General features: G+C 40.5%; 1 long non-coding RNA gene across 2 annotated transcripts in view; it reads left to right on the forward strand.

The window, feature by feature from the left end:
* Nucleotides 1–27,251, forward strand: part of LOC137202131 (uncharacterized) — an 85,562-nt gene that overhangs the window by 23,739 nt on the left and 34,572 nt on the right. The window contains exons 1-3 of one of the 2 annotated variants that reach the window (XR_010932462.1): nucleotides 16,513–16,569; nucleotides 19,058–19,146; nucleotides 20,830–20,952. This is a non-coding gene — a long non-coding RNA (uncharacterized lncRNA). Of the gene's footprint in view, nucleotides 1–16,512; nucleotides 16,570–19,057; nucleotides 19,147–20,829; nucleotides 20,953–27,251 lie in introns of those variants that run through there. The other variant, XR_010932463.1, reaches the window with a different exon arrangement.

Raw genomic sequence — 27,251 nt, forward strand, 5'->3', positions numbered from 1 at the left:
TAGCTCACCCATCTGGTAAGAGTCTCCAGGTAGGGCTGATGGGAGCTTTCAGCACAAACCTGAAATTCAGTGTTGAAAACCAGTGGAAAGTTAGGTCTCCCAGTAATGGCCAAATAGTTTATATTAAGCTAATTCTTCTGCTGACAACTCTTATAGACTCTCTACAGATACATATCTCCAAAAGCTAGTAAGAACTGGAGTCGATTTAACCCTTGAAAGAAGGAAACTACTACATTGGGTGAAATCCACATACATAAGGCTCTTCTCCTGAAAGCACCTCTTCCTGTTCTCATGAGTCCTTAGAGAACGTCACAGTCATATTGACCTGAGAAATTAGAAGGCAAAGTTTGGGATGCTGAGGTGGCTGGAAATTGAGACAAAATATCTCTGAAAGGAGGAAACCTAACAATCTTGAAAACTTACCTTATTAGATTTCAGAACTTTCTATAAAGCCCACCACATTCAAGACAGGGCAGAATTAGCATGAGAGAACAAGAAAAAAAAATGGAACAGAATAGAGTCCAGAAATAGACTCACATATATATATGATAAACAGATTTTTTTCTTTTCTTTTCTTTTTTCTTTTTTACCAAGGAACAAATTAGTTTAATGAAGAGATTTTTTTTTCAATGAGTGTACTGGAACAACTGGATAAACATATGAAAAAAATGAACCTTGATCTCTACTTTATGTTCTACACAAAAATGAATTTCAGATGAACTGCAGATCTACATATAACCTCTAAAACTATAAAGCTTCTAGAAGAAAACATATGAAAATACCTTTGTGACCTAGGAAGAGGCAAAGATAATTTATTTATCAATATAGACTCATGGATTTTTATCTTACTCGATGATTTATAATTTATTCAACCAATGTTCAATTTGATGCTCAGTTGTCAGACTTGACCACAGGGAGCCCCTCACACTGGATCCTATGTCTCCATTCTGATATGTCCCCATTATTTTTTGAGCACATTTGCATTTTCTGACACAGAACGATTTCCAGACTTACTTTGTTCTTCCCTTCTCCAAGCTTTAGAATCAGCTATTTCTCCAAGGAGTTCTGACTCTTTCTTATTGGGAATGGTATAGATCTAGGCCTTTACTTTGCCCACATAAACAGACGTATTTGATTTCGTAGTCAATGGGACAATGGATATCAATATCCACTGGGAGATGGCCACTGAAGGATGCTTACCATCCCCCAGACTATCACCTTCAAGTTCATTTAGAATGTGAATCTCTCCCTTGAAGGAGTTCTTAGTTTCATTAGAGACCAAACAAATATATCTAAAACAAGAGAGAACTATAAAAGGAATATATTTTCAGGCTTGATGTACAGCTTCTAGTTGCCATGGGATCCCAGGAGAGGGAGGTGTGGTAAGGTTTGCAGTGGTCAAAGAATGTCAGCTTTGAGAATGGAGGACATGGTGTGATCAAAGGCTGGAGGGAATATAGTACCCTCTGGAGGCAGTAAGGAGATTAGATTGGTGGATAAATAATGCAGAAATTTGGACAAGGTGATGGGAAGAATTTTATTTTAACAGAAAGATGTGAGAATTTTATGTTAGACAGTCAACATGCCTTTCCCCATCCACCTTCCCTCCACCCAGATAGAAGGCTGACCAGAGAGGAGAGTGGTCAGCTGCCTATCCATTCTTAGCAGAATGGGTTATTTAGCTAGAGCTCTGAGGCACGCTAAGAAGAAAATAGAGAAACTCCCTACTTGTTATCCTTCCAAAGATAACTCATGGCTTCCAGGTTAGGAACTGAATGCTTAATTCTGGGCATTGTAATTATTAGGCATAATTCTGAATGCTTAATTCATTTCCTTGAGGTCAATAACAGATCCCCAAATTCTCATTTTACAGTCTTCAAACATGCACTACAATCAAGTTAGAAATAATTTGAAAACCACTTTTCTTTCCGATCTGGGTCTGATAGTTTTCCTTCATTTCTTTCATGGTCTTAGGGATTTTTTTCTTGCATTCCCAAGGACAAAGGTCACAGACACCGCAAAACCTTTCAGAGACTTTAAGTTGAAACTAGGAGACTCAGGTTTGAAGATAAACTACAACGGGAGAGAGGTCCAGGGAAATAGAAAAGGCCCTCATATAGCACTAGTCTTAGGAGATGCTAAAGGACAGACTTTCTAGATGCTGGTGCTAGAGATGTCACTATTGACAAGCAAACCAGGAATTAATCTGTAACAGGACCACACAAGAATGAGTGCTTATTGAATCTTGCATGAATGAGGTATTATGCTTAATGCTTTACATGTCGTTTTTCATTTAATCCTCATAGAAATCCTATAATGTAGGAGTTTTACAAATGCAGAGACCAAGGCTCATGAGAATGTCTTAGGTTGAGTTCCCCTGGAAACAGCTTCTGTGGTCTGTGTACAGAAGATTTGTGGAGGAGTGCTGAGCGGCACCTGTAAAGGAGTGAGGAAAATACGCTGGGCAGAGGGAAATGTTGAAATGGGAAGATGTGACTGAGGCTGCAGGGAATCCCCCATGGAGCTCTGCTACCAGGATGGCCTTTCAGAGCTGTGTCATGTCCAAGTGAGGGAGCCAGTCCTCTGAAACCTCCCATGGACCAGTCATTGGATGCCACTGACCCCGAGGAGAGGCAGCTCCATTTGGCTGAGGGCAATTCCTAGATCTGTCATTAGCACACATTCTCAGAAGCTAGTGCCTTATTTGTGAAGAAGAGAGCTAGGTGATACACCACACCACTCACCATGGTCTTACCCTAGGATCAACTTGTTTCCTACAGTAAGATCCCCTCCTCTGGGAACAACTCCTCTAAAATTCTGATTGATCTCGTTTCCTTATGAAATTTAACCAGGGAAGCTTAGTGAGTCCAGCTCAGGCCCTTGCCACCGTAGCTGTCCAGATGTTACTACTGATATTCATCTCCTTTCTCTGCTACCCACTGTAGATCCCCCTCAGTCTTGATGAACACCTCTGCTGCTTTATACGTCTTACCTGGCATGGTGACCCAGAATCATCCCCGAGGGGTCTGAGCCCCTGGTCACCATACCTTTCTCAAGCCACAGCTACAGTACTTCTCCATTCTCTATCAAAGCTGGATAGGAGAGCACTAAGAGATGCCCAGTGCGTCACCTGTGTGTCAACCATACTCTTCCTTACCTCAACTGTATAAAAGGTCCTGCCTCCTCCTTATGATAAGGATCATTAATCTTGCCAATTCAGTGACACTCTTCCTTGCCTACTGGTCTCTTGGCACAAAGGACTCAAAGAAACTGGGTGGCAGCTGTAGCTTAAAGTTCAGTAGGACTTCATGTCTCTGGTAGAAGCATTCCCCTTCTGAGATCCGGGACCTATTGATATCCAGAGCCTAGAGATGTAGAATTGGGGAGCACTAATTTCCCAGGAGGGTCACTGGGAATGATGGTAAGATGGGCCTCTACTACTTCCACTCCTTGCTTCCTGTGTTACCAAACTCAAGTTCGGCTGTTCACTGCTCAAGAAATAATAATTGAGGGGCAAGTGTCAGTAGAAAGGAAAGGTGCTTTTTTCAGAAAAGCCAGCAATCTGGGGAGAAGGTGGACTCTTGTCTGGAGACCAACTCCAAAGATTCTGCTCAGTCATGACAATTTTTAAAGGGAAAGAGGGGAAACAATCTCAGTTAATCATTAAGGTAGGAGGTCAGACTCTTTGTCATTTTTCCATTGTGTGCAGACCCGCTGACTTCTCCTGACCTTCTTTCGGATGCTGTCTTGCCCTCACAGTCTGCCTGCAGATTTGCTAAGGGGGAAGCTGGGGGTAGAGAGTCAGTCTTCTTTAACTACCTAATTCTTCATTCTTATTCCTTCTAATCTAGGAAAGGAATCAACAGGTCAGGCAAGGCATTGTATACATTCAGTAAAGCACAAATCAGGAGTTAGATTAAACATTGCCTAGTGATCTCATCTTTATGATAAGGTCTGAGGAAAACAGAGATGAACAAACAAAAAAGGGGCAAAACAGCTGCTTACACCTGGACCTGTGTATCTGACTCAGAACACACCACACCACCTGGTGGTTGTTATCTGAAGGTGTACACTGCATCCTGGAGGGTGCTCACCAGTCTCACAGAGCATCATCTTCAAGGCGGTGCCTCAGCAGCTCTTTCTAAAGGTCATTCCATTGCTCTATCAGGCCTGCAGTTGCTGTCAGGTGGGTCCCCTGTTCTGAGGCGATATTAGGCGGTATCCCACGTCAGCAGAATAAACGCTGTGTAAATCCTGGGTAGTGGTGCTTGGCAAAGTCCTGTGGGCAGAAAAAGGCAAACCCATCCTCTGAAATAGGGCACTCTCTGCGGGAGCGTAAAAGGGAATTATACCCACTCAGTGAGGGCAGCGGAAGTTGTGATAAGAAGACATGTGGTAGGAATGAAGGCAAGGCTGAGCCCCAGCAGCCCCAGTAATAAGTTTTGAGGGTGCATCTGGGGTAGATGTAGCAGGAGCAGAAGGTCCCTGGAGACTGCATCACTCAGGTCACTGGACAGCAGACAGCAAGACCCCTGCAGGAAGTGAAGGTGAGGGCTCTGCAGAGAACATGCGGTCTGGGGAGTTTGAGTTTCCCTGCCAGGGAAAGAAGGATCCAGCCATTCCCCTCCAGTCAGAGACAAGGTTATTTTTTGTTAGTATTGTTATTATTTTTGTTAACATGCCTCGATTGTTCCCTTCTGTGGGTTTTCTTTGGGGGGGCGGTTGCAGAAATATGGGTTACACAAGGTTATATTACTGTTCAGGTTCAGCCCTGTTGGTGCTGGTGGTGGGGGAATGGGTGATGTTGGTGTGGCTTTGGGTCTGGTGTGTGGATTCAGAGACACCTGGCCCATCTTTCTTGTACTTCAGTTTCCAGAGTTTGTAAAATCATACGGGAAATCAATCAGATGTTATTTGGTGATGTTGAAAGATCTGATTTGAACACAAATATTTTCAGAAGGAACATGGGAAATGTCAGAAATTGTCAGCTCAGTGAATATCTTCTGGTGATAATGCTTTCTAGCAGTAAATTTCCACTGGTTCTCTCTCATATTGTCAGTTGAACAAAGCACTTCCATGCTTTGCTGGTTTCTAACTAACGAGTTGGCTTTGCTCTTTTAAAACAGTAATATATAATAGAGAGTATGTACTGAGTCAGTAAACCTTTAATCAGAATTGTCTTAATGACAAACAGCACAGTATCACATGAAATAAGGTTAAAGTTTATTAAATTGAATCATATTTCTGGTTTTGAATTTTTCCACAGGAAAACAAGAATGATAAAAGGGATTATGTCATATTTGTTGTGCCCGAGGAAGTACAGAGATATTTGTTCCACACTTCCTTCTCTTTAGAATTTGAAAGTCAAAGCCCCCAAATAATTTTTTTAATGGCATTTAAATGTGCAATTTTCAATACTAGAAATGGTAGGGTCCAAGTGCAACTCTTTTTAAAACTCTTGTCAGTAAATTAATTCCTCACCACTTTTATGATATCTCTGACAATTATTGGACCTTTTATACAATTGTAATATTGTAAGATTTTTATTACAAGCACCCTGGTATCTTGTCTAAGAGTTTTATTTAGAACATGAATATTTTTCTATTTTCTCAAATATTGATATTTGTTAAGCAAAGTAGCCTGCCTTCCCCGGTCTGTCTTCATTCCATGGGGACACGTAGGATTTTAAAAGCTTGTTGGATCTGATGGTAGAACTGCTGTCACAAGCCACCTAGAGATTTCTTACTTTGCATGTTGCTTTGCTTAGGCATCGGTATCAAAGCTCTGTGTTGTCATCTCCCCCCTGCTGGCACTCCACTCAGTCTCTTTCAGATAGATGTTCTTCTGATGGTCTATACATGTCCAAAGCAGCTCAAGGACACATTTCCTTGACATATGGGAAGGTTGGCCAAGTCATAGTAGCCCATAGCTTATACTGAACAGAGGTCTCATGACTGCTTCCTTGTCTCTGGTCCTCCCCTAGCTCCCCAAATTTCGTCTAGTCTCAAAATGACCTATGACCAGTCTCTTGTCTAGTCTCTCTCCCATCCTTTATTCCCTGTACATGCTACAAGAACTAGCTTTCCCAAGCACAATTCTAATCAGAAATCTTTAATGTCTCTGAAAAATGTATTTTAATATTTCCGTGTTTTCAAATGTATTTTGATATTGTTTGAATGATACTTTCCTGGGAGAAGACTGATTGGAAGAGCAGAAATCAGCTGAGGGTGTTGCCTAAGCACTCCTTAGCCTAGAGCGTTCTTGGTCTTTCTGTTCTTCTAATGAGGTGGAATCCCAGAAATTCAAGGCCATGTTCAACAGTCTGTAAGCTTTCAGAAGGTAATGTAAGCCCACCTTTGATAAGCTAGGTAGAGGAGATCCACATAGGAGGCCCCATAAGAAACTAAATCCAAGTGCTGTCCTACAGCAACATGTGAGAAAGTTGAACCTCTTTGAAGGGTGGAACTAGCTGTAGAATCTCTGGTGAATGTGTCTCAAATTAATTACACTAATGAAAAGAAATGGTTTAGGGACTAGAGGTCACCTTCCCTGGGCTAACATCAGAGAAATCTCTGGTAGTGATGCAGGAGAAATCTGCAGGCTTAGCATAGAGTAATCTGGTGGCAAAGAACTGCCTGTCTTTGGAGGCAGAATAGAACTGCCTCACCCAGAGGAGCAGGGACAGGAGGACAGAATGGCTGGAGTCATTTCAGAGCTTAAGTATAGCTTAAGTATAGCTTTGAGCTTGGGTCTCAGAGTAAAGCCTGAAAGAAGTTAGGGTGAGTCCTGGCAGGGACTGAGATCTCTAGACCCTATTTAGAAATAGGGTCTTTGCAGATGTAATAAGATGAGGTCATACTAGATGAGGGTGGGCCCTGAATCCAATGACTGGTATTTTTATAGAAGGCCTTGTGAACACACAGAGACATAGACACACAGAGGAGAAGGCCATGGGACAACAGAGGCAGAGATTGTCAGAAACTGCCAGAAGTTAGGAGGAGGCAAGGAGGCTCTAGCTTCCGCTTCCCTAGAGCTTTCAGAGAGAGCGAGGCTCTGCTGACATCTTGATTTTGGACTTGTGGCCTCTTGAATTTTGAATGAATAAATCTCTTTTTTCAAAAATGTTTTGGAAAAAATTGTAAGAACACAGAAGATCTACCCTCTTAATAAATTTTTTCTTTTGTTTCTCAAATTTTTAAGTGTGTAATGTTGTATTCAGGTCTGTAGAACTTTTTCATCTTGCATGACTGAGACTGTACATATTGAATAGCAACTTCCCATTTTCCCCTCCTTCGAGTCCCCAGAAGCTATCATTCTACTTTTTCTATGAATTTAAATACTTTAAATACCTCATATTTGTGGAAACAAGGCAGTATTTGTCCTTCTGTTACTGGCTTTTATTATACTTAACATAATGTCCTCAAAATTCATGTTTTAGCAGAGAACAGGATTTCCTTCTTTTTCTTTTGTGTTTTTTTAATTTTATTTATTTATTTATTTAACATCTTTATTGGGGTATAATTGCTTTACAGTGGTGTGTTAGTTTCTGCTTTATAACAAAGTGAATCAGTCATACATAAACATATGTTCTCATATGTCTTCCCTCTTGCGTCTCCCTCCCTCCCACCCTCCCTATCCCACCCCTCCAGGCTGTCACAAAGCACCGAGCCAATATCCCTGTGCCATGCGGCTGCTTCCCACTAGCTATCTACCTTTACGTTTGTTAGTGTGTATATGTCCATGACTCTCTCTTGCCCTGTCACAGCTCAACCTTCCCCCTCCCCATAACCTCTAGTCCGTTCTCTAGTAGGTCTGCGTCTTTATTCCTGCCTTACCCCTAGGTTCTTCATTACATTTTTTTTCTTAAATTCCATATATATGTGTAGGAATATGGTATTTGTCTTTTTCTTTCTGACTTACTTCACTCTGTATGACAGACTCTAGGTCTAGCCACCTCATTACAAACAGCTCAATTTCGTTTCTTTTTACCGCTGAGTAATATTCCATTGTATGTATGTGCCACATCTTCTTTATCCATTCATCCGATGATGGACACTCAGGTTGTTTCCATCTCCGGGCTATTATAATAGAGCTGCAATGAACATTTTGGTACATGAGTCTTTCTGAATTATGTTTTTCTCAGGGTATATGCCCAGTGGTGGGATTGCTGGGTCATATGGTAGTTCTATTTGTAGTTTTTTAAGGAACCCCCATACTGTTCTCCATAGTGGCTGAACCAATTCACATTCCCCCCAGCAGTGCAAGAGTGTGCCCTTTTCTCCACACTCTCTCCAGCATTTATTGTTTCTAGATTTTTTGATGATGGCCATTCTGACAGATGTGAGATGATACCTCATTGTAGTTTTGATTTGCATTTATCTAATGATTAATGATGTTGAGAATTCTTTCATGTGTTTGTTGGCAGTCTGTATATCTTCTTTGGAGAAATGTCTATTTAGGTCTTCTGCCCATTTTTGGATTGGGTTGTTTGTTTTTTTGTTATTGAGCTGCATGAGCTGCTTGAAAATTTTGGAGATTAATCCTTTGTCGGTTGCTTCATTTGCAAATCTTTTCTCCCATTCTGAGGGTTGTCTTTTGGTCTTGTTTATGGTTTCGTTTGCTGTGCAAAAGCTTTGAAGTTTCATTAGGTCCCATTTGTTTAGTTTTGTTTTTATTTCCATTACTCTAGGAGGTTGGTCACAAAGGATCTTGCTGTGATTTATGTCATAGTGTTCTGCCTATGTTTTCCTCTAAGAGTTTGATAGTTTCTGGCCTTACATTTAGGTCTTTAATCCATTTTGAGCTTACTTTTGTGTATGGTGTTAGGGAATGATCTAATCTCATACTTTTACATGTACCTGTCCAGTTTTCCCAGCACCACTTATTGAAGAGGCTGTCCTTTCTCCACTGTACATTCCTGCCACCTTTATCAAAGATAAGGTGTCCATATGTGCGTGGGTTTATCTCTGGGCTTTCTATCCTGTTCCATTGATCTATCTTTCTGTTTTTGTGCCAGTACCATACTGTCTTGATTACTGTAGCTTTGTAGTATAGTCTGAAGTCAGGGAGCCTGATTCCTCCAGCTCCGTTTTTCGTTCTCAAGATTGCTTTGGCTATTCGGGGTCTTTTGTGTTTCCATACAAATTGCGAAATTTTTTGTTCTAGTTCTGTAAAAAATGCCAGTGGTAGTTTGATAGATATTGCATTGAATAGATAGATTGCTTTGGGTAGTAGAGTCATTTTCACAATGTTGATTCTTCCAATCCAAGAACATGGTATATCTCTCCATCTATTTGTATCATCTTTAATTTCTTTCATCAGTGTCTTATAATTTTCTGCATACAGGTCTTTTGTCTCTTTAAGTAGGTTTATGCCTAGAGATTTTATTCTTTTTGTTGCAATGGTAAATGGGAGTGTTTTCTTGATTTCACTTTCAGATTTTTCATCCTTAGTGTATAGGAATGCCAGAGATTTCTGTGCATTAATTTTGTATCCTGCCACTTTACCAAATTCATTGATTAGCTCTAGTAGTTTTCTGGTAGCATCTTTAGGATTCTCTATGTATAGGATCATGTCATCTGCAAACAGTGACAGCTTTACTTCTTCTTTTCCGATTTAGATTCCTTTTATTTCCTTTTCTTCTCTGGTTGCTGTGGCTAAAACTTCCAAAACTATGTTGAATAAGAGTGGTGAGAGTGGGCAACCTTGTCTTGTTCCTGATCTTAGTGGAAATGCTTTCAGTTTTTCACCATTGAGGACGATGTTGGCTGTGGGTTTGTCATATGTGGCCTTTATCATGTTGAGGAAAGTTCCCTCTATGCCTACTTTCTGCAGGGTTTTTATCATAAATGGGTGTTGAATTTTGTCAAAAGCTTTCTCTGCATCTATTGAGATGATCATATGGTTTTTCTCCTTCAATTTGTTAACATGGTGTATCACATTGATAGATTTGCGTAAACTGAAGAATCCTTGCATTCCTGGAATTAACCCCACTTGATCATGGTGTATGATCCGTTTAATGTGCTGTTGGATTCTGTTTGCTAGTATTTTGTTGAGGATTTTGCATCTATGTTCATCAGTGATATTGGCCTGTAGTTTTCTTTCTTTGTGACATCCTTGTCTGGTTTTGGTATCAAGGTGATGGTGGCCTCGTAGAAGGAATTTGGGAGTGTTCCTCCCTCTATGTATTTTGGAGGAGTTTGAGAAGGATAGGTGTTAGCTCTTCTCTAAATGTTTGATAGAATTTGCCTGTGAAGCCATCTGGTCCTGGGCTTTTGCTTGTTGGAAGATTTTTAATCACAATTTCAATTTCAGTGCTTGTGATTGGTCTGCTCATATTTTCTATTTCTCCTGGTTCAGTCTTGGCAGGTTGTGCATTTCTAAGAATTTGTCCATTTCTTCCAGATTGTCCATTTTATTGGCATAGAGCTGCTTGTAGTAATCTCTCATGATCTTTTGTATTTCTGCAGTGTCAGTTGTTACTTCTCCTTTTTCATTTCTAATTCTATTGATTTGGGTCTTCTCCCTTTTTTTCTTGATGAGTCTGGCTAGTGGTTTATCTATTTTGTTTATCTTCTCAAAGAACCAGCTTTTAGTTTTATTGATCTTTGCTATTGTTTCCTTCATTTCTTTTTCATTTATTTCTGATCTGATTTTTATGATTTCTTTCCTTCTGCTAGCTTTGGGGTTTTTTTGTTCTTCTTTCTCTAATTGCTTGAGGTGCAAGGTTAGGTTGTTTATTCGAGATGTTTCCTGCTTCTTCAGGTGGGCTTGTATTGCTATAAACTTCCCCCTTAGAACTGCTTTTGCTGCATCCCATAGGTTTTGGGTCGTTGTGTCTCCACTGTCATTTGTTTCTAGGTATTTTTTTATTTCCTCTTTGATTTCTTCAGTGATCACTTCATTATTAAGTAGTGTATTGTTTAGCCTCCATGTGTTTGTATTTTTTACAGATCTTTTCCTGTAATTGATATCTAGTCTCATAGCATTGTGGTCGGAAAAGATACTTGATACTATTTCAATTTTCTTAAATTTACCAAGGCTTGATTTGTGACCCAAGATATGATCTATCCTGGAGAATGTTCCATGAGCACTTGAGAAAAATGTGTATTCTGTTGTTTTTGGATGGAGTGTCCTATAAATATCAATTAAGTCCATCTTGTTTAATGTATCATTTAAAGCTTGTGTTTCCTTATTTATTTTCATTTTCGATGATCTGTCCATGGGTGAAAGTGGGGTGTTAAAGTCCCCTACTATGAATGTGTTACTGTCGATTTCCCCTTTTATGGCTGTTAGTATTTGCCTTATGTATTGAGGTGCTCCTATGTTGGGTGCATATTTACAATTGTTATATCTTCTTGGATCGATCCCTCGATCATTATGTAGTGTCCTTCTTTGTCTCCTGTAATAGTCTTTATTTTAAAGTCTATTTTGTCTGATATGAGAATTGCTACTCCAGCTTTCTTTTGGTTTCCATTTGCATGGAATATCTTTTTCCATCCCCTTACTTTCAGTCTGTATGTGTCTCTAGGTCTGAAGTGGGTCTCTTGTAGACAGCATATGTAAGGGTCTTGTTTTTGTATCCATTCAGCCAATCTGTGTCTTTTGGTGGGAGCATTTAGTCCATTTACATTTAAGGTAATTATCGATATGTATGTTCCTATTCCCATTTTCTAAATTGTTTTGGGTTCGTTATTATAGGTCTTTTCCTTCTCTTGTGTTTCTTGTCTAGAGAGGTTCCTTTAGCATTTGTTGTAAAGCTGGTTTGGTGGTGCTGAACTCTCTCAGCTTTTGCTTGTCTGTAAAGGTTTTAATTTCTCCATCAAATCTGAATGAGATCCTTGCTGGGTAGAGTAGTCTTGGCTACAGGTTTTTCTCCTTCATCACTTTCAGTATGTCCTGCCACTCCCTTCTGGCTTGTAGGGTTTCTGCTGAGAGATCAGCTGTTAACCTTATGAGGATTCCCTTATGTGTTATTTGTTTTTCCCTTGATGCTTTTAATATGCTTTCTTTGTATTTAATTTTTGACAGTTTGATTAATATATGTCTTGGCGTATTTCTCCTTGTATTTATCCTGTATGGGACTCTCTGTGCTTCCTGGACTTGATTAACTATTTCCTTTCCCATATTAGGGAAGTTTTCAACTATAATCTCTTCAAATATTTTCTCAGTCCCTTTCTTTTTCTCTTCTTCTTCTGGAACCCCTATAATTCGAATGTTGGTGCGTTTAATGTTGTCCCAGAGGTCTCTGAGACTGTCCTCAGTTCTTTTCATTCTTTTTTCTTTATTCTGCTCTGCAGTAGTTATTTCCACCATTTTATCTTCCAGGTCACTTATCCGTTCTTCTGCCTCAGTTATTCTGCTATTGATCCCATCTAGAGTACTTTTAATTTCATTTATTGTGTTGTTCATCATTGTTTGTTTCATCTTTAGTTCTTCTAGGTCCTTGTTAACTGTTTCTTGCGTTTTGTCCATTCTGTTTCCAAGATTTCGGATCATCGTTACTATCATTAATCTGAATCCTTTTTCAGGTAGACTGCCTATTTCCTCTTCATTTGTTAGGTCTGGTGCGTTTTTATCTTGCTCCTTTATCTGCTGTGTGTTTTTCTGTCTTCTCATTTTGCTTATCTTACTGTGTTTGGGGTCTCCTTTTCGCAGACTGCAGGTTCGTAGTTCCCGCTGTTTTGATGTCTGTCTCCAGTGGCTAAGGCTGGTTCAGTGGGTTGTGTAGGCTTCCTGGTGGAGGGGACTAGTGCCTGTGTTCTGGTGGATGAGGCTGGATCTTGTCTCTCTAGTGGGCAGGTCCACGTCTGGTGGTGTGTTTTGGGGTGTCTGTGGCCTTATTATGATTTTAGGCAGCCTCTCTGGTAATGGGTGGGGTTGTGTTCCTGTTCTGCTAGTTGTTTGGCATATGTTGTCCAGCACTGTGGCTTGCTGGTCGTTGAGTGAAGCTGGGTGCTGGTGTTGAGATGGAGATCTCTGGGAGATTTTCGCCGTTTGATATTATGTGGAGCTGGGAGGTCTCTTGTTGACCAGTGTCCTGAAGTTGGCTCTCCTACCTCAGAGGCAGAGCCCTGACTCCTGGCTGGAGCACCAAGAGCCTTTCATCCACACGGCTCAGAATAAAAGGGAGAAAAAGTAGAGAGAATTAGTAGAAGTATGAGGAAAGAAAGAAGGAAAGGAGGGAAGGAAGGAAGGAAGGAAGGAAGAAAGAAAGAAGCAAAGAAGGAAAGAAAGGACGGAGGGAGGAAGGAAGGAAGGAGGGAAAGAAGGAAAAAATACAGAAAGAAAGAAGATACAGTAAAAAATAAAATAAAGTATAGTAAAGTTATTGAATTAAAAAATTCTTATTTAGAAAAAAAAGGGACGGATAGCCTTCTTTTTCTTATGGCTGGATATTATTCTATTTTAAGTATACACCAAATTTTTTTAATCTATTCTATTCATCCATAGATGGGCATTTAAGTTATTTCTACTTCTTGGCTATTGTTAATAATGATGCAGTGAATATAAAAGTGCAAATACATCTTCAAGATCTATATTTCAATATTTTTGGATATATACCCAGATGTGGGATTGCTGGATCATATGTTAGTTGTATTTTTAACTTTTTGAGAAACCTCCATACAGTTTTCCGTAGAGGCTGCACTTTTTACATTCCCACTGACAGTGTACAAGAGTTCCAATTTTTCCACATCTTTAGCCCAACAGTTTTATGTCTTGTCATTTTGGTAGCAGATTTTACTAGCTTTAAGGTAATATACCTCACTGAGATTTTGATTCGCCTTCCCCTAATGAATAGTGTTGCTGAGCATTTTTTTCATTGGCCATTTTATGTCTTTGGAGAATTGTCTATTCAGATCTTCTGCCCATTTTTTAAATTGGATTCTTTGTGGTTTTTGCTGAGTTGTAGGAATTCTTTATATATTTTGGATATTAACCCCTTATCAGATATATGGTTTGCAAATATTTTCTCCCAGTCTGTAAGTTGCTTATCTCTGTTACATTAAGCCCTCCAGTTTGTGGCAATTTGTAACAGCAGCCCTAGGAAACTGATACAGTATGGAAAATAATTTCAATTATGTAAAATGGCTCTATGTTCTATAGGAAAAAAATGCATAAAGGAAATAGATCAAATTGTTATTAGTGCTTTTCCCTCGGTGTGGAAATAAAGGTGATTTTTGTTTTCTCCTCTGTAATCTTTTTTTTTTTTTTTGCGGTACATGGGCCTCTCACTGCTGTGGCCTCTCCCATCGCGGAGCACAGGCTCCGGACGCGCAGGCTCAGCGGCCATGGCTCACGAGCCCAGTCGCTCTGCGGAATGTGGGATCTTCCCGGACCGGGGCACGAATCCCCGTCCCCTGCATTGGCAGGCGGACTCTCAACCACTGCGCCACCAGGGAGCCCCCGGGAGGCCCCCTCTGTAATCTTTTGTATCTTCCAAGTTATTTCGAATAAGAATGGATTGCTTTCTTTTAGAAATAAGCAATATCTGTTTTAAAATTAAAACTTCATAAAAATATTCAAAGATATTTTGAAGTCTGTCATGTAGTAAAAAATATTTATTGAATATCTACAATATTCTTGGCAGAGTTCTGAATACTGGGATGAGGCAGAGTTCCTACCTTCAGACTGTTTACATTCACATAGGAGGAAATAGACAAAATGCAGTTAAGGAAATCAATAAAATAATTTTCTGGACGTGTTAGAACTAAGTAAGTAGAAGATAAAAAAAGAATGTAATAGAGAGGGCCTGGAGTGGTAAAGGAAATAAGACATTGATTATTTTATTGAGATCTCAGTAGTGTGAGGGTAGCAGCAATGAGAGGTTCTGGAAGCAGAAGGAATAGCAAGCGTGAAGGCCCTGAGATGGGAAGGAGCTGGTATGTCTGAGGGACAGAAAGAGGCCAGTGTGGCTGGAGTGGAGTGATTGACAGGGAGAGGGGAAGGAGATGGGTAGGGCAGATCTTATGGGAATATAGGCTGTAGCAGAGGTCTCCGTGGTCAAGGTGTGGGCCCACATTCCTGGTGAGGGGTCTGGGCTATAGTGTGGTGGCAGTGCGAAGTCCATTAGAGGGTTTTGATTAAGGGAGTGTAATGTATTGATGTTTGCATAGAAATCTCACTCTGGCCATCGTGTGGAGGATGTCCTTCATGTGTGCCTCTGTGTGAGGGTGTTCCAAAAATAAAGGTCAGTCTAGGCAGTTTAAACAGAAAAGGAATGAATTCAAGAACACTAGGGAGCTCACAGAAACTCTGGGAGGGCCAGAGAACTGGATTTGGAGGCTACAAATGAGACCATTCTCCAGTGACATACTGGCCACTCCAGTGGGGACCCTACTGGACCTAAGTGGACACAGGCCCCACAGCCTGCATTTGGATCCTGGACCCAGGACTTAGGAAAAGATGTCTATTTCCTAAGCTAAAGTAGATTATGATCTGAAGCAAATGATTGATACCGTTTAGGATTTCTTCTCTAGCTAAGAAACTCAGCAGTAAATGTACTGTTATTTTTTCCTTTTTCTTCTTTGAAAAGGATTATGTTAATGAAAATTTTCCAGTTGCTTCCTTGTTTTCATAAACCATTGTAGATTCTTGCATTTATATCAACTTTATTTTTGAAATATTTGACATTTTTCAGACTGCCTGCTTTTTAAAATTTTTTTGCGGTACGTGGGCCTCTCACTGTTGTGGCCTCTCTTGTTGCGGAGCACAGGCTCCAGACGCGCAGGCTCAGCAGCCATGGCTCACGGGCCCAGCCGCTCGGCGACATGTGGGATCTTCCTGGACCACGGCACAAACCCGTGTCCCCTGCATCAGCAGGCGGACTCTCAACCACTGCGCCACCAGGGAAGCCCAGACTGCCTGCTTTTTACCTGAGTAATGTTTAGGGGGAAAAAAAAATATTTTTTATTCTGGATTTATTCTCTTAAATAGAAATACTCATACAAAACATTAACTTTGATTTTAAGAAGCCTCTAAAAGTAATCTGACATAACCTTATTAATGGTCAGATTAGCCAATCCAGCATTCCGAGGTGGGTAAAGTGCTCAATTTCTAAAAATGCATAGCTGAGATCAACTAATACAGTTGCACATCCCAGAAACAAGAGTAAGAAGGTGAAGGGTTTGTACATCCTATATAGAAGCCTCCTGATCAGTTTTCTCTCTCTCTCTCTCTCTCTCTCACACACATACACACACGCACGTGTGCATACATACATACAAACATACGTACATATATATCACCTAGAACTCCCGTAGGATTTAGAGGCTAGTTCCAATTCTCGCTCAACCACCTACATCTCTAGAATGGCCTTGAGAAGTTCATTTCTGTTTTGTTAACTTTTTTCCTTAATACATTATCTTTATTTGATGAGTGACTTTAGTACATTACCCAGCTGAAATCTTTTGTCAGAAATACCACAGGATAGAGCAGCTCTCTTTTGATGGAGAGGCCTGATTTTACTTAGAGTGTCAACGGTGTCTTTTTTTTAATTAATTTAATTTATTTTTTTATATAGGTTGTTTTTGTTAACTTTTGCTGTAAACCACAATGGCTTGTTGAAAGGTAAGATAGATCATGAATTTTAAAGTGCTTGTTAGCTATAATTTCTTTTCCTGTTAAGCCATGGGTTCTCTGTAGGCCTATTTCTAGTGTCTACCCACAGGGTAGGAGTCATGTCCAAGCCAGATCAACTGTAGTGCTTTTCCCATCTGCGTATAGTCACCTTTCCTGTGGGTCCTGGAACCAGTGGTTGGAGACAGCTTAATGTGCACTGAAGCTCTTCCGTCATTTCAAGGTGCCCATGTTACGTTCGTTCCATGGGCTCTGTTGATCATGAAACTGGTTTTTCTTCTCTGGGGTGATAACAGGTAGTTGATACTCCCTTTCCCCCATTTTTCCACATTGATGGGCTGGTGAGATATCACTTATTTGCAAGGCTCCATTAGAAGCAGTCTAGGAGAACAGACTCATGAATCGCAACAGAGAGGGCACCCAGGGACATCTGCTGGGAAACTGAAAAGAACAAAGTTGGAAGCCACAGTGATTTTTTGCTCTTCACTCTGAAGTTATCCAGATTAGCTGGGTGAGTGAATATTTCATGTTACCACATCACATACATAATTTGCCCTGTCTGCTTTTAATCTTAATACCAGTTTTATAATCTTAATAACATTTTAATTAAAAATAAATGAACTGAATACTCCAACAGAACATTTTAAATGCAGGCTATCAGGTGGGAAACCCAAGCTCAGCTGGAGAGACAACCAAAATGAAAATATTCTGAAAGTATATATAGCTGAGGTATCTCTCCCCTTCTGCTCAGAGATAATAGTATTTCAATGACCAAGACATCCTAAAAATATTATAGGCAGGTCCCAACTCACAAACAGAGGGAGATCCAGACCTCCTTCAGTTTTGGAGAATGTTCCTTGAATGTACAGACTGGGATATTCCCGTCTTCTTTTGATCATTACTCTCCCAGGGCTTACTGGCTTAGAGCACTTTCTGTCTGTCTTAACCAGACCTTTGAGGTAGCTGACTCAGACTCAGACCTTCCCCTGATGTCTAGTAAGTGCCCAAATCATATGCCTTTATTTGACCAAATTCATTAATATATAAATGAGTGTACATAAATGAATACACTGTTTTTCCTAGAGAAGTTTGTTTAAAAAACAAATGTTGTTGGTTCCAAACACACGTCTAAAGAAATTTCAAACAGTCTTGTAAAACAACGTACACAATCAAAGGAGTGTGGGCAGAGATGTTTTGGATTCAAGACCTAGTGTCTTAGATTTTCTGGGGGGCAGTTCTGGTTTCAAATAGGTCATGTCATTGTCCACAGAATGTTTTAATATTTGTTTGAAATACATGACCAGACAGCCACAATGTATATGCCTCAGTCTGTAAAGACTGCATTTTAAAATTACACTATTATAAAGTTTTAATTGTATACAAAGTTTTGGATTGTAGTTTTGGAGAAAACAATACTTTTATTTTTGGAACCTCATTGACGGTGGGGTTGGGATTTTATTAATAGTTTACCTCTTTGTTATATCTGGGGGTTCTGATTCTATTAGAATTGTTAAGCACTGAGAAAAAATGACCACCAAATTAAGATTGGAAACAAAGCTGAATTTATTGCTTACCTGGCAAAGGAAAGTTCCATCAGTCAGCTACAAGTTCAATGAGTCTCTCCAAGTGGAAATTAAAAGGGCAATTAAAAGGAGGAATCGGGCTTCCCTGGTGGCGCAGTGGTTGAGAGTCCGCCTGCCGATGCAGGGGATGCGGGTTTGTGCCCCGGTCCGGGAGGATCCCACATGCCGCGGAGCGGCTGGGCCCGTGAGCCATGGCCGCTGAGCCTGCGCGTCCGGAGCCTGTGCTCCTAAACGGGAGAGGCCACAACAGTGAGAGGCCCGCGTACCGCAAAAAAAAAAAAAGGAGGAATCACATGAAATATATCAGGCAGGATTCTGAGTTCAGGGCTCTCATTGCATCCCATGGCAGAGTCACCACTTCTTTATAAATGGTCACTTTCAGGTTTCACAGGGCTGATGCTGGGAGACCAGATTTCCAGTCGGTTCAAGATGAGCTGTGTAAGATTCCAGTGCTCTACAGGGTCATTCATCAGACATGCTCATGTGCTCATGTTTGAAGTTTAGCATGGTTGCTTTTTCTTTTTCTTCTTAAGGAAATAGATGATGTTGAAACAAGAAGTCATTATGATAGAGGACATTAAAAAACTGGAGCTTTCAGGCTTTGAATTCAACACTGACAGGGTGGTGTGCTCATTCATGCACTCAGTTATTTACTTATTTCTGTTTTCGTAAGTATTTGTCAAGTCCCTACTACATGCCTGTCATTGCTGGAAGACAGGGGTGACAAACATGTCACATGAGACCAATTTCCTGTCCTAAAACCTCTGAGAAATCTAGTATCTTCTACAGGGTTTGCATTTACTGGTTACTCAGAACTGAAAACTGTAGCTTACTGTCAACCTTAGCATGACTTTTACTACTCACCACTGTGCATTAACCTGACTTTATTTTTCCAGGAAATTCTTATCCAGGAAGATGTCTGTCTCATGGACGTTCTGAAATCCATTTATTTCAGTGGTAGACGACTCAAGTAGCCTTCATCAAGGTAAACAGCCTCCTTCTCAGAACAATAGGTTATTCAACTGGGTTTATCAAAGGACTGTTTACTCTTCAAGACTTCCTTTATAACCTTGTTCTCACTGCATCTGCCAGTTCTAAACTATTATACCACAAACCCTGCTCAATTTCCTTTCACACTGAAGGACCCATCTTAAACCAGACTCTTATCTTTCCTCTGTACTCTCTCTGTCAAGATGCTTCTAAGACTCCATCAAGGTAATGACCTCCTTTATTGAAATAAGCTATAAACTTGACTTTGCTTAATCTATAAAACTTTTGGTGGGCTTTTTGGTTAGTTGGCTATCTATAGAGATTATATCCTTAAGGTGATTCTGGCTTTAGTTTTTGATCTCATCAAACTTTTATGTGTCACCATCTATTCCTTTCTCTTGTCTGCTCTACGTTGACCAAGACATAAAATTTTCTCCCTTCCTTGTTTTCCAAAATCCCTATCCCCAACTGCAACCAAAACAAAATCCATTCATGCAAAGCATTTAAAAATTTGGTGACATAAAGGGTACATATATATCAGCAATGACAACTTAAAATTGAATATTAGACATTATTGTTCTTGAGAGTCCTTCAACCTCCCCACCCTCTAGACAAATGCTACTCAAAGTGGTGGATTCTTATCAATTCACCATGAGGTAAATCCTGAAATTGAGAGTAAGCATTTACAACAATTAATCAGTGATGATCAAAACTAACTACCCCCCCCCCCACAAGAACAGCTCACTCCAACAACAAAAAACTAAAAAGAAAACCCAAAAACCCTGTCCTTCACCACAGATAGTTTGAGAGCCATTCTCCAGAATCTCTAGTTTTCAGTTTAGTGGACTCCCCCCCCGCCTTCATCCTTAAGCAACCCAGGGAAACTCAATTCTCCTTACTGTGTTATGCGGGGCAATTTATTTCCTGTTCCTCTGCTTTGGGTATACTTTTTTTTTTTTTTTTTTTTTTTTGCGGTACACGGCCCTCTCACTGTTATGGCCTCTCCCGTTGTGGAGCACAGGCTCCGGACGCGCAGGCTCAGCGGCCATGGCTCACGGGCCCAGCCGCTCTGCGGCATGTGGGATCCTCCCGGACCAGGGCACGAACCCGTGTCCCCTGCATCGGCAGGCGGACTCAACCACTGCGCCACCAGGGAAGCCCTGCTTTGGGTATACTTTTGAATAGGTGGAGATACACCTAAGGCATTCTGCTAAACAATGGGATGTGTGCTCTACTTTCCACCATGAAACAGCACAAAAGAATTGGAAGAGGTCTTGCAATTTTAGTCTTTTCTACAAAAGTCTCTGCGAAAGAGAATAGAACTATGGCATTTTTCCTATTGGGTAGAAGTTGATACAGTCAGCTTTGGCTTTAAATAATATTTTTTGTCCCATTACATCACAGTAAACTAGATATTGTCCTGGACCTTAAAGTACTCGTCAGTTTGTGAAGAAGTAGCCAGGTAGGTGTATCATGACAGCACTGCAAGTTAAGTAGAGAGAGAGCTCCCAAGTGTCAGAGGAATGCTGAGGGTGGAGGACCAAGTGTGCCTGGGGATTCAGGGGATCCACTGCTTTATATCACTGATGAGGGGAGTGAATGACACGTGGTGGATGGAATTTAGCGTGTAGCTATGTCATGGATCTAACATAGGATTCACGCTATGTCCCTTCTCTAGATGGCTGAGGTTTACCCCCCAGCAGGGTCAACATGCAGTAGGGATAATACTGAGACTGGAGGGATGGCAGGAGGTTTGTGGTGACGGAAACTAAATGGCATTTAATTGAATTTCTAACAGATGGTGAGTAATGAAATCATTTATTATCTTTTCACAATGAGTTAATTCATAGGTAAACCTCAAATGATCAAACTGTTTTATCCAGCCTCCTGCTAAAAGATTTAATATTTTCATCTGATTCAACTCTGTTATTTCCTGGCTCAATTTAATGATTAACATGGCATAAAAGTAAAAATTCCTTGATTATTAAAATCCTATTTGCTGCACATTACAAATAGAATCTATTTTAAAGCCATTACTAAATAGTCTGCAATAATAAACTAACATTGAACAACCTTCTTATAAAACCTTAATGATAAGTTTATCAGAGAATTTAAATTCAAAACATTATCACAGAAATAAACTCAGCTACTAATTTTTTCTCATTGAGACAACTCTTTGATGTCGAATAATACGTCAAATAACTTGCTTTGCCAATAACAGTCTATGGCATTTCCTCCTAAATTTCATGAGCAAAGCAGCAAATCGAACAATCAGGATGTCTAACCATGGTGGCCCTGAAATGGCTTAGCCAGGAGCTCAGTTAAAACTACGAACAGCTTCCCGATGTCCAACTGCAGGGCTGACCCTTACTTTGTGTTTCTGACCTTGTGTAGTGCTCATTTATGACAGTGAGTGTGAAACATCTGACCATGAATCAGCATCTTCAAACTGTTCCCGTGGAACTGTCCTTTCCCATGGAAGAACCATATGGGGGTGCTATCCAAAGGCACAAATATTCACAAGCTCACATTAAAGTGTTTATTTCTAAAATTATCCATTTCACTGTACATAAAGAACCCATAGAGTTAAAAAACTTTAATATTTTGATGTACATTCTTTCTGATCTATGTGTTTATCACACACTGTATATGTAAATATCAAGGAAAAAATGCAAATATTTGGTATACTTTTCTGAATGTGCTTCTTTTTAATTTTATTAACTTATTTTAGTTGACTTTAAATGCTGTATATTGCTGGCGGGATCAGATTAGAAGACAGAGTTTGATCCTCTAGTCAAAGTTTCCTACTAATTTTCTTCCCCAGAAGTAAATTGCACAAAAGATGCAGACCATATATCACATAGAGGAGACAAAAAACCTATCATGGTGAACTTGTCATTTAATCAATATGCTTGCTTCAGCATCACACTTTTATGCCCTTATACATTATTTCATTTGGGGTTGTTTTAGTGAGAACCTTCTTGGTTTCAAGAAATAGTCTTGCTTGAGGCTCCTCAATGAAAAAGTGTTTTTTTGTTACGACACGTGTGGGCTGGAGCTGGACCTAGAAGGCTGTGGCCGTCTAAGCAGCTCTAGGAGAGTTGCTTCTCTCTGTGCATCTATTTCATTCTTTCTTTTTACTAACAGTGTTCCTTTACCTCCTCCTAATTCTCGTCTCTGTTATGTGATGGTCTTTCCTGTCTAGATGAATGCATCGTGGCAACCTTTAATCCATCCTTTCGGCTCCTGTCTCCATAACCGACAGCTTTAGTCTCTTGGTTTCCTGTTTGTCCATGCTCATCACTTTGTGCTGACCCATCAGTACCTTCATCTCTGGCAGGATGAGGTCAGGTTCATCTGGTGTAAAAGTTGACCTTACCTCTCAGGAAGAACTACAGGTGAGACAAACCCTTTAGAAGGGCGTATGGTCAAGGTATGTAGCAATCAACACTTCCAGGGCAAATATCTCTGCAGTTGGCAAATAAGTTCCCAGAAGTCAAATTCCTGACTCAGAGCATAAACACTTTAAGAGCTTTTGGTATATATTACCAAATCCATCTCTAGAAATGTATTCATGTACGTTCTTACCTGCAGAATTAGTTACTTTTCCCTGCACCTGCATCAACATTGTGTATTTTACTGTCACCATTTCAATTCCAGATTTTTTATTTTTGAATATTTAAGACATAAATTTAGTAGGTGAATAGTTAGGAGACCCGACTTAAATTTTGTTTTACCAATATCATCCACCCCCTTTAAAATGGCAAAGAAATGTCTTGGGTTCCTTAAGAAACCCATTTCCCTATTTACTAATGAACTGGAAATTTATTTTACATGTTTATGGGCCATTTTATGTTTTCCTTCTGTGATATGTTTGTTTGTATTTTTTCCTAATAAGTTGTTTATCTTCTTCCCCATTGATTCATAATTCTTTGTGTGTTAAGTATTACTAATTCTTTGTTAATTAAATGTAGGCAGATGCCTTTTTCCAGTTTGTTGCTCGTCTTTTCCTTTCATTATGTTGTCTTTAATGAAAAAGTTCTTGACTTAAATTAGTGTATGTACTAACCTTTTCTTTTATGGTTTATCTGTCTAATCGCTGCACGGTTTGTACTTTGGAAAGCAGCTTGATGCCTACTTTGATAGTTAACCTGAAAATGCTCATATTTACAGCAGTAATTCTACTCCTAGGTATATATTCCGGAGAAATTCTTGTATTTATGTAACTGTTCATATAAATGTATATAAATGTTCATAAGAGGCATTTTTCTTGACAGCAATAAACTGGGAACATTTCAAATAGTTATCAAGAAAGAAATGGATTTTTTAAAATCGTGAAGTTATTCAATGAAGTACTAGGCAGCTATGAAAATAAATGAATTGCAGTTATGCTTTAGTTATCTACAGTTGTGCAACAAACCACCTCAAAACTTAGTGGCTGACAGCAACAGTGACGTATTACTTTTTGTAATTCTTTGGGTTGGCTGGGTTATCTGCTAATTTTGCCTGGGATCACTCATGAGGCTACACGTAGCTGGAGCGTCAGTGGGGACTGGACTCAGCAGCCAGAGCTGGGACAGTAGGACCCCTCTTTCCACTTGCCTGGGTTCCTTCACAGAGTAGTGGTCTCAGGGTAGTGTTAAGAGAGTGAAAGCAGGAGATGCCATCCCCGAAAGTTGTATAACATCAGTTCTGCTGCATTCTATTGTCAAGAGTCACTAGACAACCCCAGATTTAAGGAGTGAGGAAATGGGTTCCACCTCTGGGTGGAAGGCATAGCAAAGTGACATAAAATGGGAATGAACAAAAGGAGGAATGGTTCATTGGGGGGCCATTATTGTAACAATGTACTCTAATAATCTTTGTGTATTTTATAATCATACTGTTCTTTCTCAATTCTGTCCAGTTTTCTGTAACCACGAGATATAGCTGTCAAGAAATTCAAGGAATTATTTTTTAATATGGAATTTCTGAGTTTTAGGAGGTTGCCTCCCAATCATTTCCTAGATCCCAACACTCGGGAAAAACCACTAAAATCTGCACTTCGTATATGTCTGGCTTGTTTTTTAAGATCTCAGGGGTCCCTGTGACGTTTAATTTTATGTGTCAGCTTGGCTAGACTATAGTACCTAGATGTACGGGCAAACGTATCTGGATGTTGCTGTAAAGGTTTTTTTTTTAGATGAGGTAAACATTTAAGTCAGTAGATGTAGAGTGAAGCAGGTTATCCTCCATAGTGTGGTGGACCTCATCCAATCAGTTGAAGACCTTAAGAAAAAAACTGACATCCCTAGAAGAAGAAGAATTCTGCCAGCAGACGGTCTTCAAGTTTTCTTTGGGTTCCTATTGGCTTGTTTCTCTATAGAACCCTGATGAACATATTCCCTTTAGAGAAACTGTTTTTTCACTCTAGTTTAATCTACTAGCCTTTATGTTGTTTTATTCTTTCCCTGCCCCCGATAGTATGAGTAATGAACGCCTCTAGTTCCCCCTTATTTCTCTGAGTGAATTTAATTCCAGGCATGTGTACATTTAATTTCATCTTTATTTTCCTTTTAATTTTTTTATAACCTTTGAGTCTGCAGTATAATAAGAATTATGAATATGAGTAAGATCCCATTCCTTTTTGTTTATTAATAAATTGACCATTTTTTTCCTATGGGGGAAGCTATACTTTGTATCTTGAATTCTAACTACAACTGGAAAGAGCTTCTTTTCCTGACGTATCTGACAAAACTTCATAAAGATGTCTGCCTAGAATGTGGCTGCAATCCTGGAGGTGCAGCAGCCATTGTATGATCATGAAGAAAATCAAACTCTAAGGTTGGAGTGGCATGAAGGTAGGATTAACCTGGGTCCTTAACATCAGTGTTGAGCCTTAGATTGCCTACCCCCGTATTTTTCGTTATTTGGCAAAAATAAGTGTTTTCCAGTTAAACCACTTTAGTTTGGTTTTCTCTGGAAGGCAGACTAATACAATCTGAGGTGATATAAAAGGTGTTTCAGAATCTAGTAAAACAAATAAATGAACAGAACAAAAATTGAAACCAAACATTTCAGTGCTATTCTTAACATTTATATTTTCAAAACTCTTAATTATTCACAAGGTTTTATGTCTATTGTCTCTTTTGATCTTTGTAGAGGTCCTGGATAGAAAAACAGGTTTTATTATCCTCATTATACAGATGAGGAATATAAGTCCCAGAAAATCATGATTCATGATTTTTTTTTAAGCGGGTATGTTACTATTCAGAGATCAGACTGGCTTCTCAACAACTTATTTAACTATAACCCCTGGCACATGGTAGGTGCTCATTAAATTAATGAATGAATGGTGTATATAAAAATTTTAGTTCAGAACCTGGCATATACTGTGTGTTAAATAAATAGATGTTAATAACAACAATAATAACAGCACGTTAACTTCTTGCCTCTTGACCTATAGAAGTCTGTGTATTTAATCTCTCTTCAGTACAGACCTCAAGTTGTCCTCTTGTGCATAAACGGCACTGACAAAGGCTTCCTACCTTTGCCAAGTGATAGGAGAAATTAATTTATTCATTCTTCCAGAGAGACGTAAACAAATGCACAAAACTTAGATAAGAAATTTCAAAGATATGTGTCTCTGATTTAAGAATATTTATTAAAGTGTTTATTTAATTAACTAACTTCCCCTCCCCCCCACCCCCTTTAAGTGTTTAAGAAATGACTGTCAGAATATAGAATGTAAGTGACTATGGCTGGCTTCTTGGCTCAGCTGATGGGAGTTCTATGCAAAAAGACAAAGATCTTGGGTGTGATTCCCTGTAATAATGTCTCTGTTAAAATAACTATTATTTATTTTGTAAACCACTCTGCACACACTAATTTATAAATACTCATATTAATGCTGCAAGGCAGCTACTGTTACACACCTTTACAGATAAGGGAACTCAGAGTGCTTGATTGTGGGATCTGCTCCTACCCTGAGCAAGTGATCACCAGGGTGATAAGAAAGAGGAAATTGGCTGAATCAAGAAACACTGCAAGGGAAGAGTAAGACGCGGAGATCACCCTCCTCCCCACAGATACACCAGAAATACATCTACACCTGGAACAACTCCTACAGAACACCTACTGAACGCTGGCAGAAGACCTCAGACCTCCCAAAAGGCAAGAAACCTCCCGACGTAACTGGGTAGGGCAAAAGAAAAAAGAATAAACAGAGACGGAAGGATAGGGACGGGTCCTGCACCAGCGGGAGGGAGCTGTGAAGGAGGAAAAGTGTCCACAACCTAGGAAGCCCCTTCGCGGGCAGAGACTGCGGGTGGCACAGCGGGGGAGCTTCGCAGCCGAGGAGGAGAGCACAGCAACAGGGGTGCGGAGGGCAAAGCGGGGAGATTCCAGCACAGAGGATCATGGCCGACCGGCACTCACCAGCTGAGAGGCTTGTCTGCTCACCCGCCGGGGCAGGTGGGGCTGGGAGCTGAGGCTCGGGCTTCAGTTGGAGCACCAGAGGGAGGACTCCGGTTGGCGGCGGGAACACAGCCTGCAGGGCGTTAGTGCGCCACGGCTAGCCAGGAAGGAGTCCGGGGAAAGTTCTGGACCTACCGAAGAGGCAAGAGACTTTTTCTTCCCTCTTTATTTCCTGGTGCACGAGGAGAGGGGATTAAGAACGCTGCTTAAAGGAGCTCCACAGACAGGCGTGAGCCGGGGCTAAAAGTGCGGACCCCAGAGACAGACATGAGACGCTAAGGCCGCTGCTACCGCCACCAAGAAGCCTGTGTGTGAGCACAGGTCACTATCCACACACCCCTTCCGGGGAGCCTGTGCAGCCCGCCACTGCCAGGGTCCCGGGATCCAGGGACGACTCCCCTGGGAGAACGCACGGCGCGCCTCAGGCTGGCACAATGTCACGCTGGCCTCTGCCGCCGCAGGCCCGACCCACACTCTGTGCCCCCCCCACCGGCGTGAGTGAGCCAGAGCCCCCGAATCAGCGGCTCCTTTAACCCCGTCCTGTCTGAGTAAAGAACAGACGACCTCAGGCAACCTACACGTAGAGGCGGGTCCAAATCCAAAGCTGAGCCCCTGGGAGCTGTGAGAACAAAGAAGAGAAAGGGA

The sequence above is a fragment of the Pseudorca crassidens genome, chromosome 11, assembly GCF_039906515.1.
Source record: "Pseudorca crassidens isolate mPseCra1 chromosome 11, mPseCra1.hap1, whole genome shotgun sequence".
NCBI lineage: Eukaryota > Metazoa > Chordata > Mammalia > Artiodactyla > Delphinidae > Pseudorca > Pseudorca crassidens.